At 34.9% G+C, this 26,279-nt stretch overlaps 1 non-coding gene across 1 annotated transcript; it reads left to right on the forward strand.

The window, feature by feature from the left end:
• The first annotated feature begins 13,122 nt into the window (after positions 1-13,122).
• On the forward strand, positions 13,123-13,226 carry LOC122118430. Its single transcript, XR_006149355.1, has one exon. It is a non-coding gene; the product is annotated as a U6 spliceosomal RNA (small nuclear RNA).
• The last annotated feature ends 13,053 nt before the right edge of the window (positions 13,227-26,279 follow it).

Below are 26,279 nucleotides of genomic sequence, written 5' to 3' on the forward strand. Positions count from 1 at the left end.
TATATTTTCTTGGCTCAAAAACTGTTTTTTGTTTGTGAAAATTTAGCTGTTCAAAACATAGACCTTGATTTTTAATATTTTTGAAATTACTGTCGGCATAGTGTTGTATGAGATGAGCTTCTCTTTACCATATCATAGGAATAAACTTAATCTGATTCAAACTTGGAAACAGGTAGCTTGTTCTCTCTCCTAGAAAAACATCTATATAGACTTATTTACATGTAAACAGACCCTCATTTACTAGCAATAGTCTGTCAGTGAGTCAAGCCTAACTCACCCAAGTGAGATGAATTCTTCTCTCATGCTTCCTTTACATTAAAAATGGTAAGAACTGTTCAATAATGTGCATAGTTTTTATTATGAAGTGTGACTCCTATTTTTCATAATATGAATCAAGCAGAGGAATCAGTTTAAGATGTGAAAGAGCCTTAAAAAGAGTCTTGGACCTTGAAAATTGTCCTGGGTATGAAATTTTGGAGAAATATCCCTTTTCATAGAAAAAGGACTCATTTTTTTTAATATTGTGCTGGTACTGGGATTTGAACTCCTGGCCTTGAGCTCTATCTGGGCTTTAATTCTCAATATTTGCTCTATACGACCTGAGCCACACCTTCACTTCTTCCATTTACCACAAGTGGAGAAAAGAATGTCTTAGGATTATCTACTTGGAATAGCTTCGAATTGCAATTGTCAAATTTGAACCTACCGACTATCTAGGTGTAAGCCACTGGTGCTGTGCTAGAACTCACTTCTTAAAATAAAAAATCACAAAAAGAGGAGAAGAAAATATTTGTTCAATTATTTATGTGTTTTCTGATAAACCAAAGCACTTGCTACTGGAAGAGAAAAAGAGAGAAGATAGAGATGAATATGCAGGAGAGAGACACAAAGAAAGAAGAAAGTAAGGGAGGTTAAATGAGGGGAGGGGAATAGAAGGGAGGATACGAGGGGGGGGGTAGATGAGTAGAATTGTCTACTCCTCAATAAGGTTTTGTTGGACAATCAGTACCTTTGCATTTATGTAGCCAAAGCTTTTTATTTTCGGTAGTAGTAAGCTGAGATATAAAATACCAATTTATGGGTAATAACCTGTTAGTGTGCTTCCTCTGCACCAAGGAAGCCACAGTTAGGTTACTGTCAGAAGGCAAGAGTAAGCAATTTCAGTGATTCTGAGAAACAATAATTGACATGCCAGGAATGCTCCCTTGTATGATGAAGTCAAGCATCACTCTTGTTCCCTGCTCCAGTCTTCCTCTCAACAAAACCACAGAAACAGAAGAGGAAGGAAATATCTGAGTAATGATCATCTCTCTGTTTACCCTTATCCCTTGGTCTCTCAAAAAATACAGCGAAAGGAGATTTAACCTGAACTAGTGGGGAACATGGGAGGAAAAAGTTCAGTCTAACTTATTGTGAAACTTTTAAAATAATTGGAGCAGCATTTCAAATACTGAAATAAAACTTTTTAAATTATTAACAAAAAGTAACTCGAAATTTATCGAAAATTTAGAAGAATGCAGGGCTCACTACATAGAGGAATCTGAAAATTAAAACTGATTCCTGCTTCTATCGTCAGAAATTGAAGGTCGTCCCTAAACTTCCAATACTAGGTAAATTACCCTTGATATTCACTTATACTGTGTGAATATAAAGCAGAAAATATGACTTTATATTTAGACTGCTGAAGTGAATAGCGATGGGAATTCATGATGGATAACATAATGCTGACAGCATGGAAATTATTTCCCTTCCAACTTCAGTGTGTAGAGAATAAAAATGTTCTATCAGATGGCCCTGAAAGTCCAATTCTAAATTTAAGACAGAAGGTGAATAGTAAAGGAGATCTATCTTAGCCATTCAGAGATTAGAAATGTGGAGAAATATATTCATTTATGTAGGTCAAACATGGAAGAGAGGATGTGGCAAGCCCATAGCCAAATGCCAAAGTAGAGATATTTAACAAAATACCATGAAGTTGAAACAAGTCTTAAAAAGGGGATCTGGGCTAAAGGGAGTAGTGTAGAAGAATGGAGAGGGAAATGGTGGACTAATACAGTCATAACATTCAATGTACACATGTCAGAATATAAGTAGGAAACATGAAGGGATAGGTGGGGTTGGGGTAAAGGAAGGAAGAAAAATGTGAAATTTGAAAATGATCCAGATGCACTGTATATTGAAATGCACATACACTTTATTCAAAACTGACACGATGAAGCAAAACCCCTTTACAACTAGCTAAACATACTCTTTTGAAGTTATAATATTAAGAGACCAGAAGCATAAACCTTTAGAGATAAATAAGAAGAGAAAATTGACATATTGTTGAGACTTGTTTCCCTTTCAATATACAAAAGTTAATGTGTCAAATCTGCTGCAAATGTAAATTTTATTTTGCCTATTCTTTTAAGCAAATTGCTTAAAATGTAGCGCCAACCCCAAAGAAATATAGGTCCCATGGTTTCTCTTATTTGCAATATCTAGTATACGTCTGAGACAAGCAGAAAAGGTCAGATAATGTGATGTTATGAAAATGAACCCTTAGATATGCATTTAAATGTTTTTTTGTTTCATGCATATGTTTCTAACGCATTTATAAGATTATTTCTTTGTTGCTTTGTATGTTCCTCCCCCACAGTATAACCCCTGCTTTCACTATATTTGATGTCGGTATAATTTGTGGAGGACATGGGGAAAAACAAGTCGTTTAAGGATACAGGTGGACCCACTGCAACAATGAGACGTACAAGTTGTCATGTTCAAAACGAACTTTACGATAATGTACTCATTATCTTGCCGATGTAATTGTAATCCCTCTGTACAGTATGTTCACAAAAAATAAAAAAATGTAGAGAACCTAATTCCAATATCCTTTCATTTCTAATAAAAAAATCTTTGGAGGGGGAGATTGGGTGGGGGGGACTGGAGGCTGGGAAGAGATGTGAAGGGTAAACAAAGGAGGAGGCTGCAATGCTTGATAAGAAATGTACTCATTATCTTGTCCATGTAATTGTAATCCCTCTGTACAGTATGCTCACAAAAAATAAACATTAAAATTAAAAAAAAATCTTATGCACATTTAAGTTATTTCTAAATACCTTAATGCAATGCATTATTGGAACTAATTTCATTCCATATTTAAATTTATTTTTTTGTTTTTGTGAAAATACTGTACAAAGGGGTTTCAATTACATGGGTAAGATAATGAGTACATTTCTTATCAAGCATTGTACCCTCCTCCTTTGTTTCCCCTTCCCATAACTTCCTGTCCTCTCCATGCTCCCCACCCAATCCTCCCCCCACACACCAAAATTTTAAAGTTTGTTTTCAACATAATGACATGTACATCTCATTGTTGTAATGGGTCCAGCTGTATCCGTATTATTTAAACGATTTGTTTTTTCCTTTCCCCTCCACAAATTATACCAACATCAAGTACAGTGAAAGCAGGGTTTGTACAGTGGGGGAGGGACATACAAAGCAAAAAAGAAATAATCTTTTAAATGTTTTAGAAACAATCACATGAAGGAAATAACATTAGAATATATATCTTAGGGTTCATTTCCCTCACATCAACTTGTACGACAGTTTCTGTTTGTCTCAGACATATACTAGTTATTGCAAATAAGGGAAACCATGGGACCTATGTTTCTTTGGGCCTGGCTTATGTCACTTAATAAATTTTTTTCCAAGTCTTTCCATTTCCTAACAAATGGGCAATGTCATTCTTTCTGATGGAGGCATAGAATTCCAGTGTGTATATATACCACATTTTCTTGATCTACTCATCTACTAAGGGCCATCTGAGTTGGTTCCATATATTAGCTATGGTAACTAATGATGCAATAAGCATAGTTGTGATGGAAACTCTAGTGTGGTCTTGTTTGTGAACATTTGGGAAAATACCCAAAGTGGGAATGCTGGGTCACATGGGAGCTCTATGTGGAGTCTTTTGAAGAACCTCAATACTGATTTCTAAACTGGTTGAACAAGTTTACACTCCCATAAACAATACAGTAGTGTTCCCTTCTGTCCACATCCCCTGCAGCATCTGTTGTTATTACAGTTCTTGATTATAGCCATTCTAACTGGGGTGAGGTGGTATCTCAATGTTTTGATTTACATTTCTTTTATGACTAGGGAGGTTGAGCATTTCTTCATGTGTCTATTGGCCATCCTTTCCTCTTCAGAGAAGTTTCTCTTTAAGTCTTTAGCCCACTTATTTATTGGGCAGTTGTTTCTTTGAAGATTTGTTGGGGGATTTTAATTTTTGAGTTACAGGTATATTTTAGAAATGAGACCCTTGTCCATTTTATGGCTAGTGAAGATCTTCTCCCAATCCATGGGCTTTCTATTAACCTTGCTATCTATGTCCTTTGCCATGCAGAAGCTCTGCAATTTTATGCAATCCCATTTGTCCAACCTTTCTATGATTTTTTGTGTTTCTGGGTCTCTATTAAGAAAATTTCGGCCTATGCCAACAAGGCCTAGGGTTTCTCCTATTCCATCCTGTAATGTTTTCAGAGTGTCTGCTTTAATTCCAAGTTCTTTGATCCATTTGGAGTTGATTCGGGTAGAGGGTTATATATAAGGATCTAGCTTTAGTTTTCTACAAGTAGTGAACCAATTTTGCCAACACCATTTACTGAAGAGGCTGTCTTTCTTCCATTCTATTTTTTTTAGCTCCCTTATCGAAGGTTAGATGGCTATAGGTCTATAGGTTCATTTCTGGGTTTTCAATTCTATTCCATTGGTTCTGAGGTCTGTTCTTGTGCCAGTACCAAGCTGTTTTGATTATTGTGGCTTTGTAGTTGAATTTGAATTTGGTATTGTATTCTTCCAGCACAGTTCTTTCTGTTAAGGAACATTTTTGCTATTCAGGGTCTTTTATTGTTCCATATGAATTTTTTGATTGCCTCTTCTATTTCCTTGAAGAATGAGGTTGGAATATTGATAGGTATCACATTGAATTTTTAGATAGCCTTGGGAAATATTGCAATTTTCACGATGTTGATCTTTCCAATCCAGGAGCGTGGGAGTTTTTGCCACTTTCTAAGTTCAGTTTTGATTTCCTTTTTCAGGTATTTAAAGTTTTCATCATAGAGGTCCTTCACTTCTTTGGTTAAGTTAATACCTAGGTATTTTTTTTGTGGGCTATTACAAATGGATGTGTTTTCCTAATTTCAGCCACACTTTCCTTTTTGTTGGCATACAGAAAAGGCATTGAGTTTTGAGTGTTAATTTTATACTCTGCTACTTTGACAAAGTTTTGAGTAATTTTGGAGTGGACTCTGCGATTTTTTAAATACAAGATCATGGCATCTGCAAAGAGGGAGAGTTTTAATTCTTCTTTGCATATTTGGATCCCTCTTGTACTTGCATTTGTCTTATTGCTCTAGTTAGGCATTCCAATACTCGAATGAAGAGAAGTGCAGAGAGTGGGCATCCTTGTCTTGTTCCTGAGTTAAGAGGAAATAGCTTTAGTTTTTCACCATTAAGTATAATGCTGGCTATAGGTTTGTCATATACAGCCTTTATTGTATTGAGTAATGTTCCATGGATTCCTAATTTTTCCAAAACCTTCATCATAAAAGTGTGTTGGATCTTGTCAAAAACTTTTTCTGCATCTATTGAGATAACCATGTGGTTCTTATCCTTGCTGCTGTTGATGTGATGAATTATATTAATTGATTTGAGTATATTAAACTAGTTTTGCATCCCTGAAATGAATCCTGTTTTATCGTGGTATGTGATTTTTTTTATGAATTGTTGAAGTCGATTGGCCAAAATTTTGTTGAGAAACTTTGCATCAGTGTTCATCAGAGAAATGGGTCTATAGTTCTTTCTTTGATGAGTCCCTTCCTGGTTTTGGGATGTGTGTTATGATGGCCTCATAGAATGAGTTCAGTAATGAACTTTTTCTTTCAGTTTCATTGAAGATTTCGAGGAGTATTGGTGTGATGTCTGCTTTGAAGGCCTTATAGAATTCCGCTGTAAAACCATTTGGTCCTGGGATTTTCTTAGATGGGAGGTCTCTTATTGTTGTTTCTATTTCAATGCTTGATACAGGCCTTTTAATATAGTTTGACTCATCTTGGCTTAGTTTGGGCATGTCAGTATTTGCTAGGATAAGGTCCATTTCTGCCATGTTCTCAAACTCATTAGCATAAAGTTTTGAGAAGTATTCCCTTATAATGTTCTGAATCTTAGTTGTTTCTGTGATGATGCTTCCATTCTCATCTCTGAGTTTATTTGGGTGTGTTCTCTTCTTTTTCTGATAAGATTTGCTAAGGGTCTGTCAATTTTGTCATTTCTTTCGAAAAATCAACTCTGTTTTTTTTCTATTTTTTTTACATTCCACTTCATTTAATTCTGATTTAATTTTAATTATTTATTTCCATCTACTGGATTGTGTTTATCTTACTGCTCTTTTTCAAGGAGGCTCAGATGTCTCATTAAATTGGTTCAGATCTCTCCAATTTGTTTGTGTAGAGCTATAAACTTGCCTCTGAATACTGCGTTTGTTGTGTCCCAGAGGAGCTAGTATTTGGTGTGTTCATTTTTGTTGAATATCATGAACATTTGAATTTTCTTTCTAATCTCTCCCATAACCCACTCGTGATTCAGCAGTGTGTTTTTCAGGATTCGTGTGTTACATGACTTTCTTTGGTGGCTTTTGGTGTTGAGTTCTAATTTTATCCCCTTGTGGTCTGAGGGAATGCAAGGTAAAACTTCAATGTTTCTGAATTTGGACAAGTTTGCTTTGTGGACTAAAATGTGGTCTATTTTGGAAAATGTTCCATGTGCTACTGAGAAAAACGTATTGTGTAAAGCTGCTGTGTGAGATATTCAGTAGATGTCTGTTAAATCTATTTGGTCTATACAGTTGTTTATATCTGAGGTTTCTCTGTTGAGTTTCTGCGAAGTTCTTCTATCTAGTGGGGAAAGTTGTGTGTTAATGTCCTCAACAATTAATGTCTTTGGATTTATGTGGGATTTGAGGGAAAGTAGTGTTTCTTGGATAAATTTGGGTGCTCCGTTTATTGGCAAATAGATATTTAGAATTGTAATATCCTCCTGAGTGATCCCTTAATTACTATGCACCGACCTTTTCACTAATATTAAAAGTCTATTTTATCGGATATTAGGATTGCAATTCCTTCCTGATTATGGGGGCCATTTGCTTGGTAGATTTTGTTCCAGACTTTAAAATTGAAAATGTGCTTGTTTTTGTGGGCAAGATGTGACTTCTGAAGGCAGCAGATAGAAGGATCTTGCTTTTTAATCCAAGTAGACAGACTTTGTCACTTAATTGGTGAGTTAAGTCCGTTAATGTTGAGAGATAGAACTGAGATGTATTTGTGAGTTCCTGCCATTTTATCCAACTTTTTCGGGGCTGAGGCAACTGTGTTCTTTCTATGGTTCTTGGATTCTCAGTTTGGGTTCTGTTTCTTGGCCTTTATTGTGGTCTTGTTGGTTTTCACTGTGTAGGACATCTTTAAGATTCTTTTGTAGGGCTGGTTTGGTGGAGATATATTGTTTCAATTTTTCTTTGCTATGGAAGTGTTTTATTTGACCTCCAAATATTAAGGAGAGTATAGCTGCATAAAGTATTCTTGGTTGATAGTTGTTTGTCTTTAGGGCATGGTTTACATCATTCTAGGCTCTTCTTGCTTTGATTTTCTCTGCTGAGAAATCTGAGGTGATTCTAATTGGTTTCCCTTTATAGGTGATTGATCTTTTCTCCATGACAACTTTAGGGATCTTTTCCTTGGTGTGAATTGATCCTGTGCATATTATAATGTGAGAATGGGATGTCCTGTTCTGGTCTGGTCTATTGGGAGTTCTAAAAGCTTCTTGTATCTGAATAGGCCTATCTTTTTGCATGTTTTGGAAGTTTTCTGCTAGGATCCTGTTAAACAAATTTCCTAGACTATTGACTTCTTTCTCTAGGTGCTCTTCTACACCCATTATCCTCAGATTAGGCCTTCTAATGGTGTCTTCCAAGGGTTGAGTGTTGAATAGATCTATCCTATTTCTTGGATTTGTCATGGATGGTTGTATGTTCTTTATAATATCTAGGCTGTCTTCTTTCCTCAGGATTTTTCTGCATGGTCCATCCTACTATCCACACTTTCTACTTTTTTTTTCTTTTCCTTCTACTTGGTCACTGTTTGTGGCTTCAAATTCTTTGTTGGATCTTTGTTTTAGATCTTATACGAAATTTTTTATTTCCTTAATTTGGTGATCAGTGTTTATTCTCAAATCACTTATTTGATTGGTTATGGTTTCCTTGGACTCCCATTCCTTCTGTTGGCATCCATTCAGCATTCCCTTTGTGGACTCCCTGATGTCTTTCAGCTCTCTCTTTATGGATTCCATGAATGCCTCTAGTGATTTTTGTCTATTCTCATCCTGCTCTCTCATTTCCTGTATTACTCTTTGATTAGCTTCTTCACATTCATGCAATTCCTGTGGTTCTCTTTGCCTGATCTCAGCCTGCTCACACAATTACTTTATTTCTCTTTGAGTGTTCTGAAGCTGCTCATACAATTCCTTTATCTATCTTTGAGTAGCTTCCTCACACCAATGAGCTTCCTGTTTTGATCTTTGGTTTGCCTCCTCTCTCTCCCTATCATGCTCACACAGAGTCCTTTGCAGGTTTTCAATCTTTTTATTTACCATGTTTACCATTAGTGTTTGTAGAGCTTTTTGGGAACTCTCCTCTGGATTATTCATTATCTGTTCTGTCCACTGATTATCATGAGTGGAAGTTGAGATACCCGGACTTGCCATTTTTCTTGTGTTTTTCCTGCTTATTCTGTCCATTTGGGATGAGAGTAACACCACTTTTGTGCTAGAAAACTATCTTAAGGCAAGCATCAACAAAGTATGTAATTGCAAATTCCAAAGCCTGCAGATATAATCTAATTCAACAGATATATTTTTCAACATCAAACAACTATGTATTAATAAGCTACAAACTGCAGAGAAGAATTTGGCAAATCAGAAGTTATGAGGTTTAGCGAGAGATGTGGGTATAAATAGGAATAGAGGGTTCTGGAAAGGTAGAGGGAGAGCTAACTAAGTCCTAATCTCAAAGCAGGAAATAGGTTGGATAGAATGATAGTAGAGACCGGGGAAAAAAGAAAGAGAAAAAAAAGACAAGGAAAAATAGTAAAACAAAAATTAAAAAATGGAACACTTAAAAATTATGCAAATTAAAAACGTAATATTCAGATTAGGATGGGAATAGGATAAGAGAAATGGAGGAATAGAAAGGAGACATGAAAAATTAAAAAATAAAAATGCTTAAAATTTTATATAGGTATATACAGGTAGTACGGCTATTAAGGAATTTAAGTCTAAGAGGTTTTGAATTCAGTAATAAATTTCTGGATTAAGTGTGTATACAATGGGTTATAAGGTCTAATAATCGAATACAGGTATATCTGAGAATGAGCAGAACAGAGATTAAATCACGCAAAAAAAGAACGAAAGAGAAGAAAAAGTGAAAAGAATGAGAAAGAAAGGAAAAAAGGATAAGAAGGTCAGTAGAGCTAAACAAAAGTGAAAAAAGCACACACACACATATAAACCTAAAATAAAAATTATAAGAGGAAGAAAAAAAGTTAATAGAAAACAATTTTTTAAATTAAAAATGTTAAAAATTTTAATAAAAGGTACCAAAAAAGAGTTCTTTGCTTTTTTGGGGTGAGATGGGAAGATCCTGTACCTCCCTTGTGTCCATAACCAGTCTCTTGTTGGAGTCTCTGGTCTGCTTGTGGTGTTTGATTTTCCTGTAGCTTGGTTGTTTTTTAGGTCAGTTTGTTTGAGCAGGCAAAAAAATGCTTTGCTTTACCCAGGATTTTGTCATCCTCCTCCCAGGCTAGTTCAATGGGAGGGAGATCTGCTTTGAGTATCACAAAAGAGGGTGATGGCTGTTTCTTTTAGTTTGGAAATGCTGTGATGGGGCTAGGTTCTGGGCAGAGTTGAGGCCTTTCAGCAAACAGTAGCGTTTCCCTGAGGGGCTAGCTTCTGAGGCAGTCACAGATCCCAGCCAGGAGCCATTCTCAGGGTTTATTGTTACTGAATTTCAATTGATTGTCTCGGCTGTTGTAGGGAGGGGCAGCCTCTGGCTCTGTTTACCTAGTGAAGAAAGCCACTCTTGGGCTGGGTGAATTTTCCCTGGGTGGAGCTGAACCTGGCAGGTCAGGTTAGGTTCCTGTGACCTGCTAAATGACTTTTTGTTTTCATCCAAGGACTGAGTTGGAGCTAGCTGATCAGCCAGGTCTTTGCCAGTATCAAAGGTGGAGATCTCCGGTAGTGGGCAGGGAGGGGTAGCCTTCCCTTCTCTGCTCCCTTAGAAGGAGAGAGGAAGTCAGGCTTCTACTCACACAGGAGTCTGGTTCCTGGGTCATCTCTGGTCTGTGATCTGAAGAATGATGTCTGCTCCTTGTTAGTTCTTGCTGGTGTTTAGTAGAATCCTCTCTCCTGCTGCATCTGCTGCCTTTGTCCTAGACTCTCTGTGTTGCAGCTATGGCGGCTACGGCTGCCACCATACCCGCCACAGCTGCAACCATGGCTGCTGGCAAGTGCTCAGATTTGTCTCCTTGCCTGGATTTTCCCTCTTTGGCCTAACTCTTAGTACTGTGATGGCACACTTGGTGTGATTCTCTGGCTTAGGACTGTTCACTGGAGCACTTAAACTGCTTTCTATGTGAGAGCTTGTTTAGCTTCCAGCTTCTCCTCTGCTATCTTCCCGGAACCCTAAATTTAAATTTTTAATGATAAATTATTTTAAAATCTTTTCATTTGGGCACATGTATGCATAGATAAGTAATGTGTGCAGAATCAGAATTATTCAGAAGGTTGTAAATGGATGCTTACCTAGTTTTCTCTTGGATGAATCATAGAATACAGACTGTCCTAATTGGAAAAAGTTAGCCTTCTGAGAATTTCTCCATATAAACACTCCACCAACATTTTATTAGAGGATTATTCAAGATTAGCTATATGTTGATTGATAATGACTGATCATGACAGAAAGTTGAGGGAAAACCATCTACACTTCAGTGAGGTTCTGATTTGTGCTTCACAAACTGTTATGAAAGCTCTACATGAGAAATCTAGTAGCTGCATTTCCAAAAATTCCTTGGGTTGTTACATTTTCTGATATTATCTCAATTCAAGTACTTCTCCTTGAAGTTCCATACTATTCATGATGCTGTATTAGCTCTTTTTTACAATTTGCAGACTGGTCTTTTTGATGAAATTTGTGCTTTTCAAAATTGCTCTCCAAATTCCATCCACAAACTGCATACAAAATTTATCTGAAAAAATTTCTATCAGTTGATAGTGCATATACTTCTAGTTTTCATTACAAATATAGAATGTAGTAAAAATTCTCATAGCAATTATACTGCATTAGCTTGTGGGCAGATTCTAATATAAATAATATACTGTGTTCATGTAGAGATTTTGAGTATCCAAAGTAATAAGCCTGTGGTCCTAAAACCTATACCTTACTTATATTGAGTGACAAATACATCTTCATATAAGTACAGAAGTTCTCCTTGTATCTTTTTAATATATATTTTTATTATAAATACTGTACAGAGGGGTTCCAATTACATAATTAAGGTAATGAATGCATTTCTTATTGAGCATTGTTACCCCCTCCTTTGTATTTCCCCTACCATCTCTTCCCTTCACACGTCCCCACCTCCCCACTTCACCCATCCTCTGATAGAGAGTCTTGTATATCTCATTGTTACAATGGGTCAATCAGTATCCTTTCCTTATATCTTAAATGAAGAAATGCTGGATTGATTTATGCTGATTCTATTTGTGTAGACACATCTAAAATTACTGGCCAAGTCCAGGAGCACATAAATGAAATGCCATCATTTTTTTGTCAGTTTGTATAATTGTGTTCTACACATTTATTGACAGGCTACAAATTATTCTCAAACTTGAAAACATTAAAAATAATTCTTTTTTTTCTTATTTTCTTGGCCAGGAAATCACCAAGACCTCAGTCAGCATTTCTCACATAGGAATTTTCACATGGGTTAGTTAAATGTATATGTAGAGTCCAGTTTCCTGAGGACTCACTCATCTGCCTAGGAATTCATGCTTGGCTGTTGGAAAAAGAGCTCAAGTAAGGATGCCATTTAAAGCCTTTTAACTTTACTCTTTAGCAGGGTATTCTCCTGCTACTTTGGTTGTTGAGAGTGTTTACAAAAGTAAGCATTCTGTGAGGAGCAGGGAGACACCATATGACTTATACTTATTGAGATTTCCAAGTGACTTGCTATCCCTTGTACTGCATTTTGTAAGTCAAATCTCTCTAAAACTACCAGTTTTAAGAGATAAGAGGAGTGGTAAAAGAAATCTTAGAGACAAATACATCTTCAATATATATTGTTCCAAGTATTCAGTTTAAGGCATATTCAAAAACTGGTGAAACTTTTGTTGGCTGTAATTATGTGTCTTTCTCCATGTGTGCATGTATACATGTGTATGTATATGTGTGTAAATAGTAACATACATGTGTACATTATGGCTTATATCATCATTTATTCCTTGCTAACAAATAAAGTAAGGAATCCCTAAAGTATTAACAGAAACTGTGTAGTTAAAGTCTTAATTCTTCACTCTGCTTCTTTACACAAAGACTTTGCAAATTCTCATTAATAAAGTTTCCTTAAAATCAGAAATGTACATACTTAGTACATAATGTCTGCTACCGTAAATCTTAAATACTTTGCAGAAAAGTTTTATACCTGCCAAAGAGTCCTATTTTTGGCATATATAAGCAAAATCCCAAAATTAAGCATATTTAAAACTTTTAACAAGCCTTAACACTTGCTGCAATGTTCATTTTGACAGATTCCTTGTATAGAATAATTGAATTCCTCCTCTTACACATCTCTTGAACTACAAATTTCTGGAATTATTTTGTTTTTGGCATGTCTATCTTGATTTTATTCTTCAATGTGTGCTTATAAAGAAATACATGATTCTAAAATTTCACAATTCTTTTGAACTTACTTTCTGTTGAATTGTCTAGTTTAATAAAATCAATAAAAATTATACTTTATATATAAAAAATGTTCTGTGCTCAAGTTAGCATCACATACACTAACATTGGAACGATACAGAGAAGATTAGCATGCCCCCTGCACAAGGATGACATGCAAATCCATGGAGCTCATATTTTTACAACAACAGATGTTGAAAGGTATGTGGCCACAGGTAATAGTACTGCATTCTTGGTGGGAGTGTAAACTTGTTCAACTACTTTGGAAAGCAGTATGGAGGTTTCTCAAAAGACTCTACATAAAACTCCTCTATGACACAGTAATCCCACTTTTGGGGATTTACCCAAATGATCATAAACAAGACCATACTAAAACTACCAGCACTACTATGGTTATTGTAACATTATTTACGACAGCTAAGATATGGAACCAACTCAGATGACCTCATTAGATGAATGGATCAAGAAAATGTGGTATATATACAAAATGGAATTCTATGCCTCCATCAGAAAGAATGACATTGCCCAATTTCTTAGGAATTAGAAGACTTGGAAAAAAATTTATTGAGTGAAGTAAGCCAAGTCTAAAGAATCATAGGTCCCATGATTTCCCTTATTTTCAATAACAAATATATGTCTGGGATAAGCAAAAAAGTTCAAAAGATATGTGCATATAACCAGATAAGATGATGTTAAAGAAATTGAACCCCAAGATAGGGACACAAGTTGTTTTTTGTTTCTCGCTACTGTTTCTAACATACTTATAATGTGTGATGTCATTTTTTTTTGTTTCTTTGTATGTTTCTCCCCACGTCATAACCCATGTTTTCTCTGTATTTGAAGTTGGTGCACTTACATCTTGTATGTATGCTTCTCTAATTTAGGGAGGGGAAGGGAAAAATATGCTCAAATAGTGATACAGGTTGACCCATTGTAACAATGCGATGCACAAGACACTATGTTGCAAAATGAACTTTACAATTTAGGCAGAGGAAGGAAGGGGGAGGGGAGTGTACTTGTGGAGGTGGGAGGGAAGGGATTGTAGGGAAAATATAAAAGAGGAGGTAACAATGCTTGTTAGGAAATGTAATAGTCTCCTTTTTCATGTAAATCTGACCCTTCTGCACAGTATTATTAGAATAAAAACACAAAAATTTTCTGAGATGGAAGAGTTTATTTCCTCTATTTTACCCATATAATATCGTTAACAAAGAAATTAATGCAGAACACTGAGATGAAGGTAATTTGAATAAATGTGTGTGTGTGAGTGCAGCAGCGCGCAAGCAAACATGCGCATGCATGCGAACACACGCCATGTATGTATATTGGTGTGCTCAGAGTTTAAAATCAGGGATTCAAGGTCTTGCTAGGCCTTTCCTATCTAGATTGGTGAGCTACTATATAAGCTACATCTCAATTCCTGGCTCTTTGCTAGTTAATTAAATATTTTGAAAAATAATTCATTGATGTTTTTTTTTTTGGGGGGGGGGCTTGATTGGCTCCCAAGTGTTATCCACAGATCTCAGTCTCCTGAGCAAATATTCAGAGTAGATAGGATTATAAGGGTGACCAGCCAGCACAAGGCTTTTAGAATAATTTTAAAAATAAAAGAAATTTTATTTCATGGGATCCTGTTTTAGCATCACCTAATTTGAAAGACTTTTGGAGTGATTATATGCCAATTTAATTCGTTTGGAGATTAAAAGATAGTAAGTGATGATATTTAAAAATTTTAGTACTTTTTAAAAAAGAAACTGGAACTGTGGGACAGAAGAAATTTGGCTGTCTTCCGACTTCAATTTGTAAGCTCAGCTCTGTGCATGATAACCAAATTTCACCAACACAGTCTGTGTTGAAGACAAAATGTGACAAAAAACAATCACTATGGGCAATATTTGCTATGCTATTATTTCTTGGACAATATGAATATTGAACTGAGAGTGTAAGAGAATGGAGAGATTTTACCCACTTTTGGTATTGCTGAAAGACTTTTGGAAAATTTGACTCATTTCCTTCCTCACTGTGTGTGTCTTTGGGCCATGCACTTACTGTCTTTTACTACAATTTTTCCTAACACTAAACTGGTAATAACATTAGCATTATAGCAAATGTTATCTTAAGAATTAAGAAAATAAAACTTGTGAAACACTTAACATAAACCTATGAATGAGCTTTGAGTTTAGCCAGCATTCTTTTTTAAATACTAAATAGAATGTGATAAGTAGTACAGAAACCATTACATGTAGTGTGAGCAACCAGAAGTAATATCTATTGGCCATGCTCTGCTTCCAAGGAAGAAAGGTGGATAACTTCTCATGCTGTAAATCAAACAGGTAATCTTATGTAGTCATAGTGTAAAAATATCAGGGACAGAACGATGAAGGAATGTTGTAGACTGAGGTGAAATCCATATGAAAATGTGCAAAACTGATAAAACATAAAAGTATCTGAACAGTATATTGTGTTTTACATCATTTAAGTTACATCGCAAAGATAAGGAAGACCTAGAAGAATAAATTTTCTTTTTGATATTCTATCATAGGTCCTTAGAAGGATGAACACTTTCCTCATTCTTGTAGAGGCATCATCAGATGAGGGGAACTATATTTTTGTTTGCTTCCTTCCGTTTATTCTTCAGGTTGAAATCTGAACTACATGAGACTGAAAGAAACCAAGTGAAATCAGTCATGTAGGCTTTGGAAAGAACAATCAAAGTAAAATAAATAAAATATATATAGCCTTGTAAATTGAGTTATATAGTCTCAAGCATTAACAGAAAATGATTAAAGCAATATCACTTTATTAAAAATTTAAAAATGTTAGGAGCTGCTTAATTTTTTCCTTTCTACTACCTTGAATTAATTATAGATTTTCTATAAAGAGATTAAAGATGAGATTAACAAGAAACTTGATTAAAAATGGACAAAAGTTCTGAATAGACATGTTTTCCAAAAAGCCCTGAAAATCGCCTGTGGATTTACAAATTTGTATTTAATACAACTTTTATGCTGGCTTAATGCTTTGTGAGCAGAAGTCATTAGAGAAATGCAATTCAAAATTACTATGATACTACTTCTTAACTATTATAACTCTTATCAAAAATATCCAAGGAACCAGGTGTGGTGGCAAAGGCTGGTAATTCCAAGTGATTGGAGGTTGGAGTAAAAGGATTTTAGCCTAAGGCCAGTCTGGGATACTGTGCACAGTAAAAACCTGCCCTTTAAAAAAACTCAAAAGGTAATAATGTTGGCTGGCGACACTGTGGAGAAAAGGAAATTTTCTACACTCTTGGTCAAAATACATGTTAGTGTTCTCGTTGTAGAAAGTAGTATGCACTTTTCTAAAGAAATCCAAAGTTGAAATATCATCTGACCCACCAATCGTGTGATTATTTCTCTCTGGGTAACTCATAAATATATCTGTAGTTCATTGTTATTCACATTATTCACAACAGCCAAGATATAAATCGAAGTCCAGTGTTCAACTACAAACTAATAAAGCAACTGTGGTTACATGCACAAATATCTTTTTCTGTTGATCCCAAAGTAATTTTTTTATTATTTTCTTGTTTCCATGTGATTAACCTCCAAATTAGAAATCCAGATATATGATTTAATTTTACCAAAACTATTTATTGAGTATAAGGACCTTCTACTCTCTACATTCTTCACACTAAGATCACCAAATATGATGAGTCTGAAATAATTAGTCTCTTTTTGACCTATGTTAATATTCTTTACAATGTGAGGGAAATGTTTAAAAAGTAGTATTTGTTTTAGCTTAATTGCTCTGAAGAGACAATAAATGATATTATCAAAGTTTAAAAATGATTTGATTTAAAATTTAGAATTCAGTAAATGGTTTTGACCTCTCTGGTTACTGGAGCCTTCACTACAACCTCATGAGACAATTTATATTGATGAAGCAAAAATCTGAGGTTAAATATTTATGAATAAAAAAAAATCATGTCATTCTGAATATGTAGAGTTACATATAAAACATAGAAAATTTAGCTTTTAAATACCTAAATATGCTAGTACATTTAATTGCAGGGTAAGTATTTGTTCTGAAAGGAGATAAAATTGCACTTATTTTGAAATGAAAACTTAAGTATTTATTTGAATAAAAGACAATGTTTAAAATATCACTCATTCAAGAAACAAAATGTACAGTTAGTTGTTTTTCATGCCAATTAGGTTCTCTAAACTTACTACAAATACTAGATTAGTAAACCTAATTCATTGCTTTGTGGGGAAATAGCAATTCCGTTTCCTAAAACTCATGACAATAACTTTTTCTCAAACAATTGCTATGTAACTGTTTTATATTTTTTGTCATGGAATCTTATTCGATAAATTTATATTCATTAAGTTAAATAATTGGCCAACAATATAAATTATGCATGGACAAAGTTTATCTAACACGAGTTTTTTTTTTTTCAGAAGACAGATCATGGCTCTCTTAAAGAACACTAGAAGGCTGTGTGTTCTTTATTAATTTTTAGTGATTTTGTTAATGGATATTAATTGTCAGAAGTGACAATTACATAATATATTTAACATATTTGATTATACTCCCTCTATTTCCTTCTCATTACTCCTTCCTCCAAAGATCTTCTGTTTTTCACATAAAATTACATCTTTATACATGCGCATATAAACTAATTTGGAAGATTTAAGTTGAACTGCAAATTAATTCAAGATGTACAGTAAATTAATAGGATGAATAAAAACCTGAATATTTTCGTTAACTTTTGAATTGAGCTATCATTATTATTTGGGTTAGGGTTAAGATCCCTGACAAAATTAGAATTAGGAGAAATAGAAAATTTAGGTTCATCACAGGATGACCCATTGCAACAATGATACTCACATTCACTATGTTGAAAATGAAGTTTACACCATGAGAAGGGAGGGGTAAGGGATGTGGGGAGGGATGGGATCGTGGCAGAACAAGAAAGAAATGGGTAACAATGCTCAACAAGAAACATACTCCTTACCTTACACATGTAACATATCCCTCTTTAAAGCATCTTTTCAACAAAATAAAATTAAAAAAAAAATAATGAACAATAAAACCTGACAGGAAATAGAAAAACACTTAACATTTTATGTTCAAAATGCAAATAAAATTTAGACCTACACGCTAAGCAAGCGTTAGGATAAATATGAAAAAAGTGGCTTGCTATTAACATGATGATTTGGTTTTATGTAGGCTTAGGATTAGGCAAGGTGTGCCAGTGAGAGTGGAGTTAGGATGAATAAAACATGTAATACATTGTGTAAAACTGACACATATTTTAAGAAGAATGAATGAAAACCAGTCTGTGTTACTTTAAACATTCAGATACAATTTGGTTTAAAGTGTGAGATACTTTTTTGTTCTGGTTAGGGTTAGGGAAGGATAAGCTTTAAGGTAAATTTTAGTTTTCCAATAAGAAGTAGAAGCCAAAAAAAATGTGCGATTGAATAGAATCTAGACAATTTTCCTTACAATAACCATTTGGTGTTAAATCAGAATGTGATTTGCATTAGGTTTCTGGTTAACCGGGGATGAGGATACAGTCAAGAAATGGGTTAAACTAGTGGCTTGCGCCTATTATCCTAGCTACTCAGGAAGCTGTTTCCTGAGGATCTCAGTTCAAAGGTAGCCCAGGCAGGAAAGTACATGAGACTTTTATCTCAAATTAACCACCATAAAACACAAAAGCGGTGCTGTGGCTCAATTGGTTAAACGCACACCTTGAGCTAAAGAACTCAGGGATCATGCCCTTGCCCAGAGTGCAAGCCCCATGACTGACAAAAAGAAAAAAAAAAGAATTAAATATTAAGTAAAGCTGAACCTTTTTTTATGTTCTAGGAATTCACGAAAAGCTGGGATAATGGAAGTACAATGTATTTCATAGTATCAGGATTTGAGATCAATGGGTATAATGATTCCTGTTATGGAACAAAATACATTCAGAGTTAAGAGTGAAAAAATCTTTAGGGTTTACAGAAAACCTGCAATTTATTTCAAGAATTACCAGTGGAAATTCAGTTAGGATTGCACAAAATGAGCATTTTTCATAAATTTTAGAATTGGGATACAATTAGTGTCAAGGTTATGGTTAGGATTCCAGCCATGGTTAGGCTTAGAGTGAAGGAGAAAAAAATGAGGGTCAAATTGAAGGTAAATTTTAATATGAGCCTGGTAAGAATTAAAATGAATGCAAACTAGAGTATTGCTATTAATATTAGAATCTACTTACAATAAGGCTGATGGTTATTCTCAATGTTCCAGTTAAGAAAGATTAACTTTAGGGTTAGAAAATGACTAAGATATTGGAAAAAAATGAAACCTATGTTTGGAAGGATGAATGAAAACTAGTGTACTTGTGTTAGTGTTAGTATTGTCATATAATTTGGATTAAGATTAGGGTCAGTAATTTCTTCTGATTGTATTTATATATAAGAAAGCTTTTAGTATAAAATTGTGTTCACTAACAAGTAGAAGCAAATATGCAAGGCTGAATAGTAACTAGAACATTATCATTATATTTATTTCTCAGTGATCATTCTTCTAGTGATTAATGAGAGTTTTCCAGCCAGGTTTAGGTTGAGAGTTAGCGTTAAGTAATGGACTTGATGGTAAGTAAATCTGAAACTGTATTCAGATACAGTGGTTCAGGAAAAGGTAGAATCAATGGAAACTACAGTATTTTTCCTGGTAAGAGAATTTGAGGACAAGTAATATAATGGCTTATGATAGGGAACAAGATAACTTTAGAGGTAGAGTCAGAAAATTCGTGGGAATTAGAGCAAACAAACTCATTTCCAGAGTGAAAACTAGAGTATTCATTAGAATGATTAAAAACTAGAGTGTTTTTCTTAAACATTAGAATTGGATTATCATTAGGGTGAAAGTTAGGTTTTAGTTCCAACTAGGCTTAGAGTAAGCATAAGGAAAATGGAAAAATTAGGGTCAAACTGAAAGTAAATCTTTGAATCACAAGTAGAGTAAGAATTAGGATGAATGTGAAATAGAAAACTGCTAATAATATTAAGATTAGAGTATGATTAGGGTGAGGGTTAACATCAATATTCCAGTTAGGGTTAGGGTTACAATAAAGACAAGATAATGAGTGAAACTACAAGCTATTTTTAGAAAGATGAGTTGAATTGAAGTTAGGATGAATAAAAACTAATGTATTTGTGTGGCTTTTAGACTCCAAAGGCCATTAGTTCTAGGTTTAGGTTTACTTTCCTAATTCAGTTTAGGCTTAGGGTTAGGGAAGAGTAAGCTTTAAGGTAAAACTGAATTTCTACTAACACTTTCAAGTAATGTAAGTGCGAAATTTAACAAAAACTAGTTTCCCTAATTTTCCTATTCAGGGTTCAATAGGGTTAAATTTAGAGTTAGGTTTCTAGTAAGGATTAGATATATAGTTAGGGTTTGGAAGTAGAGTAGATTTTAAGTAAACCTGCAGCTTCTTTTTGGATATACAGGAGTTCAGTAAAAGTTGAGATCAATGAAAACTATGGCATTTTTCATGATATGAGGATTTGAGGTTAATGATTCCTAATAGGGAACAAGATAGATTTCAGGGTCCAAGTTAGGGAATCTGTAGGATTTGGAGAAAATTGCAAATCATTTCAAAGACAATGGGTATCTGTAAGTATGTATCTAAACTCGAGTAATTTTCATTAATTTTAGGATTGGGTTACTATTATCATCAAGGTTACTCTTAGGGTTTTGACCAGGATTAGAGTTAAGATTAGGGAAATGGAAGTTGAGAACTTGAGTGACTTACTTCATTTGTGTATATATATGCACTATTCTAAGGCTTTAACTCAAGGCTTGAGTTCTGTCCCTGAGCTTTATGCTGTAGGCTACAAGCCACGAATCCACTTCCAGCTTTCTTTGACAGTGAATTTGAGACAAGAATCACACAGACTTTCCTATCCAAGCTGATACTGAACTGAGATCCCCAGACCTCTGCCTTCTGATTAAAGTTAGAATTAAAGGCATGAGCTACCAGTGCCCAGGAAAGTGCTTGATTTTATTGATTGTTTTTACTTATGTTTGAGATCAAGACTTGAATTCAATATCTGAGAGCTTTGCTCACGAGGTAGACAATGCCACTTGAGCCATAGCTCCCAAAATGATTATTTTAAATAGCTGGAAATCATTAAATTTTCTTCAGATGATAGGCATTAGAACAACAACAGTAATGTTGTTCTAAAACTCATCCTAATAAAAAAAGATTTATAGACACTAGAGATGATCTGACACATTCTCATGCTTTGCTTCTAATTGCATAACATTTTAGGGACATGATTTTTAATCATTATTTTGAGTTATCATTAAATAATGAGTTATCATTAAATAAATCAGTTAATGCATACAGTATACTTTGATCAATGCCAAGCCTTTCAACATTCTCATCCATCCCTCCTCTATGAATATCTTCCTTCACTCTTCATAATTTTGTAGGAAATGTACTGGATTCCTCTCTGCACTTCCTCCAATTCCTCTTGGTCATTCTACCTTTTCTCCCTTCACCTCTCTTTTGACTACCCACTTCCATATTATCCATCAACTCTACTCCTAAGCATTTACTGTCCTTGTACTGCAGTAACTGACACATGCAAACTGATGTAAAGATTTTCAGGGTTATTGGCTAGCCACAGATTCCTGAATATGAGTTCTTTGCTCCTTCTCTTTGTCTATTCATGCCTTTGAGTAGTGATTGTGCAGATTCATTTGTACCATTTGCTACACAGAAAAGAGATGAACTACTTGTACATATATTTACATATATGTATATGCATACATACATGGATATATGCATTTTATATTTTCAAGAATTACGGAGCTAACAAAACTCGCATGCATTTTCCTTCCTTTTAAATTCTTTCAAAGCCTAAATAACTTTGTCTCTTTAGAACACCTAATTTTAAAGAGAATATCACCATCTCTGAACTGTCAGTGGCCTGGAAATTTAGATGTTCAAATAGGAAAAACTTATTTAGGCTTTTTGGTGGGAGAGAGGAGTATTACTAGGGTTCTATCCAGGAGTTCTCTGCTTGCTAGACAAGACTTTTGTTGTATAGCACCAAGCAGCTCGACCACTGTTGCCATACTTCTAGTCCATATTATTTGCTTGAGATCTTGAACTTTTTGCACAGGTGTGAACTTAGATTGACTGAGACTTTGTTACCTATGCCTCCCACATAATTAGCTAGGATTTCAGATGTGAGTCACGATGGCCAGCTCATTTGTTGAGATGGGAGATGGCTGTCTTGGCAGTTATTTTTGTGGTCTTGCCTCAGACCATGATCCTTGTCATTTCTTCTTCCCAATCAGCTGGGATTTCAGAAGTGGACTACTATACTTGGTGTACATGACACCTTCTTTTTTTTTTTGAAGAAGTTTTTATTGTAAAAATATTGTATAGAGGGGTTATAGTTACTTGAGCATTGCAATGAGATCATTTTCTATCAAGCAGTGTTACCTATTCCTCTGTAATTCCCTACCCCCGCCCTTCCCTCCCACCTACACAACTTCACTCCGCCTCTCCCCTCTTTCCTGCTTCCCTGCCTAAATTGTAAATTTCTTTTCTCAACATAGTCTCTTATGCATGTCATTGTTACAATGGTTCAGCCTGTATCCCTATTTAAACATTTTGTTTTTTCCCTTCTCCTCCCCAAGCTAGAGAAATGTGTATACAAGATGCGGGGCACCGACATCAAATACAGTGAAAACAGGGGTTATACCATGGGCGAGGAACATACAAAGAAACAAAAAAATCACATGGTTGATTATAAACCCCTATCTTGGGGTTCATTTCACTTCATATAATCTTTTCTGGTCTTATATACATAGCTTTTGAACTTTTATCCTTGTCCCAGATATATACTAGTTATTTCAAATAAGGAAAACAAAGGACCTATGTTTCTTTGGGTCTGGCTTACTTCATGTAATATAATTTTTTCCAAGACTCCAGTTATAGCTCCTATGACCCAGCAATCCCATTTGGGGGCATTTACCAAATGATCACAAACAAAACCATACTAAGCTACCAACACAACGATGTTTATTGCAGCATTATTTACCATAGCTAAGAGATGGAACCAACCTAGGGGCCCCTCAGTAGATGAACTGATCAAGAAAATGTGGTATATATACCCAATGGAATCCTATGCCTCATCAGAAAGAATGACATAGATCCATTTGTTATGAAATGGAAAGACTTGGAAAAATCATATTAAGTGAAATAAGCCAGGCCCACAAAAACATACTTCCCATGGTTTCCCTTATTTGCAATAACTAATATATGTCTGAGACAAGTAGAAAAGGTCAGATAAGTTGATCTGAGGCGAAATGAACCCCAAGATAAGGCTTCAAACATTTTTTTCTTTCTTTTGCTTGTTTCTAACATATTTATAAGATGATTTTTTGTTCATTTTTATAGCCCTCCCCCACCGTATAACCCCTGTTTTCACTGTATTTGATGTTGGTATAATTTGTGGGTGGGAAGGGAAAACCAAATTGTTTAAATAGGGATATAGGTGGATCCATTGCAACAATGAGATGTTCAACACATTATGTGGAAAAACGAACTTTACTACTTTGGCTTGGGGTGGGGGGACGCGGGGTAGGAGAGATGGAAAGGGATGGGAAGGGGAAACAAAGGAGAAGACAACAATTCTTGATAAGAAATGTACTCATTACATTGCCCATTTAAGTGCAAACCCTCTGTACAGTATTTTCCCAATAAAAAAAGAGAAAACGTGATATATATATATATATATATATATATATATATATATATATATATGTATGTATATATATGTGTATATATATATGTATGTATGTGTGTGTGTGTGTGTGTGTGTGTGTGTGTGTATAGTGGAATTTTATGCCTCTATCAAAAATGGCATTGCCCCATTTGTAAGGAAATGGAAAGATGTGAAAAAAATTATATTAAGTGAAATATGCCAGGCCCAAATAAACGTAGTTCCCATAGTTTCCTTTGCTTGTAGTAACTAGTACATGGTACCATATGACCATATAAGATGATGCTAATTAAAATGAACCCCAAGATAGGGACACAACTGATTTTTTATTCCATGAGATTCTTATCTCTATATAATCCCCAAAATAAAGTTGGAAGGGGAGCTGCGTTTCATGTATAGAGCAACACTCATTAGGGAAAAAGCTTAAGTGAGAAGGTAGGATCCTGAGTTTAAACCACAATATCAGCACTCAAAATAGTTGATTTCTTTTCCTTGATGTTTTTATTAAATTGCTCAGAAAATAATCAACATTTAATTTATGTTTAACATTAGTATTAAAATCTAGTTATATTTGTTGATGTTATTGTTTGTTTTCCTAAATTTTACATACACATTAATATCCAATAATGTAAAGAGGTGATTATTGTTTCACTAGTTTTTATGGCAGTTGAATATGTGGTTGATAGATACATACAAGGAATTTGGACTGAAAATAGATATGTGCAGCTCTTCACATAAAGAAATGATAGTTGAAGAAGCTGTGGGCATGTATGAAATAAACTAAAGAAACAGCAAGGAAAGATAAGGTATGATTCTGGAAAACACAAAATTTTGAAAGAAAAAAAACAAGTAAAATATATATCTTTTAGCAAGAACTTTGTAACACACAGACACATTTTTTTCCTTATTTCTTCTGTAAGGCATTTCAGTAAAGTTTATTTTACAAAGTTAAACATGAGTGACAATTAATACTAACTGGCTTCTGTCTCAGGTAAGCAATTATTCTAGCCAGTTGCTTATAATCTTAGCTACTCAGAGGACTGAGATCTCTAGATCCTAGTTCAAAACCAAGTTGAAGAGTAAAGTTGGTGAGACTTTTCTGTTCAATTAACCATGAGATAAGTGGAAGCTTCACTGTGGCTTAAAGTGCAAGCACTAGCCTTGAGTAATAAATTTCAGAGACAGAACCTAAGCCCAGAGATTTAACTCTCTGAAATTATTCTTTTTTTTTTAATCCCCCCCCCCTCTGAAATTATTCTTAAAATACTTTTTCTCAGGATTTCTTTAACTTGTCTAAAGAATGTTTTAAACTAAGGTATTTTTTATTTCATGTTATCATCATTGGTATTGAGGATGTGCAGAAAACAATTATTTATAGTCAGAACTGGTTTGTATTGCTTTGTATTACACATTCCCTCTACACCCAGAGATCAGCTGGAAAGCAGATGGCCAAATCCTGCTGGTTGGCAATGAAGATACATATGTGTTCTTTGGGCAAAGAAACAAACTTATGAAATGGTAGCCTTTATATATAACACCTTTATAGTAACAATAAAATTAATGTTATTACTATTATTATTTTTTGTCATTTGTGGTGTTTGAACTCTGGGTCTGGGCATTGTCCCTCAGCTCTTCAGCTCAAGTCTAGCATTCTACCACTTGAGCAACAATGCCACTTTACATTTTCTGAACCTTTAATTGGAGATAAGGGACTCACAGATTTTCCTCCATGGACAGGCTTTGAGTCTTTAGTAGCTAGAATTACAGGTGTGAGCCACTGGCCCCAGGCAGTAAAATTATTTTGAAAAAGAAAAAACCCCACGATTGTATCCTTAAAAAATTACAATCTAGAAAGTGTATCTGTAATGTTAGTTGTGTCAAGTCACCATCAGCAGCAATCATTTTTAGATCTCACTATGTCTTGTCTAATGCCAGATAATATTTCATTAATTTATTTTACTTTTTCCTAACAAAGTTCATCATGAATGGCTACAGCAAAATTTTCTTGTGAGCATCAACAATTCTTCAACATATTTATTTCAACAAACAGCATTTTGCATTTGGTTCTTGTTGTTGTTTAATTTTGCCAGCCCTGGGGCTTGAAATTAGGGCCTGGGCCCTCTCCCTGAGCTTCTTTGATCCAGACTAGCACTCTACCAATTGAGCCACAGTACCAATTCCAATTTTTCTGCTTATGTCATACTGAGGAATCAAATCAAGTGCTTCATGCATGGGAGGCCAGCACTCTACCAGTAACCACATTCCCAGTTATTGGGACTTTTGTTGTTGTTGTTGTTTTAAGATAGCATTTTACTATGTGTCCTTCTGTTGGCCTAAAACATAGGCTGGTCTCAAGCTAACTTCTAAATCATCCTCTCAAGTTCAGAGATTACAAACATTGACCACCATATTTGGCTCAGGATTCTTGGTGAGACAATACTCTTTCAGATATA

The sequence above is a fragment of the Dipodomys spectabilis genome, unplaced genomic scaffold (assembly GCF_019054845.1).
Source record: "Dipodomys spectabilis isolate Male_0828 unplaced genomic scaffold, ASM1905484v1 ptg000151l, whole genome shotgun sequence".
In the NCBI taxonomy this organism is placed as follows: Eukaryota; Metazoa; Chordata; class Mammalia; order Rodentia; family Heteromyidae; genus Dipodomys; species Dipodomys spectabilis.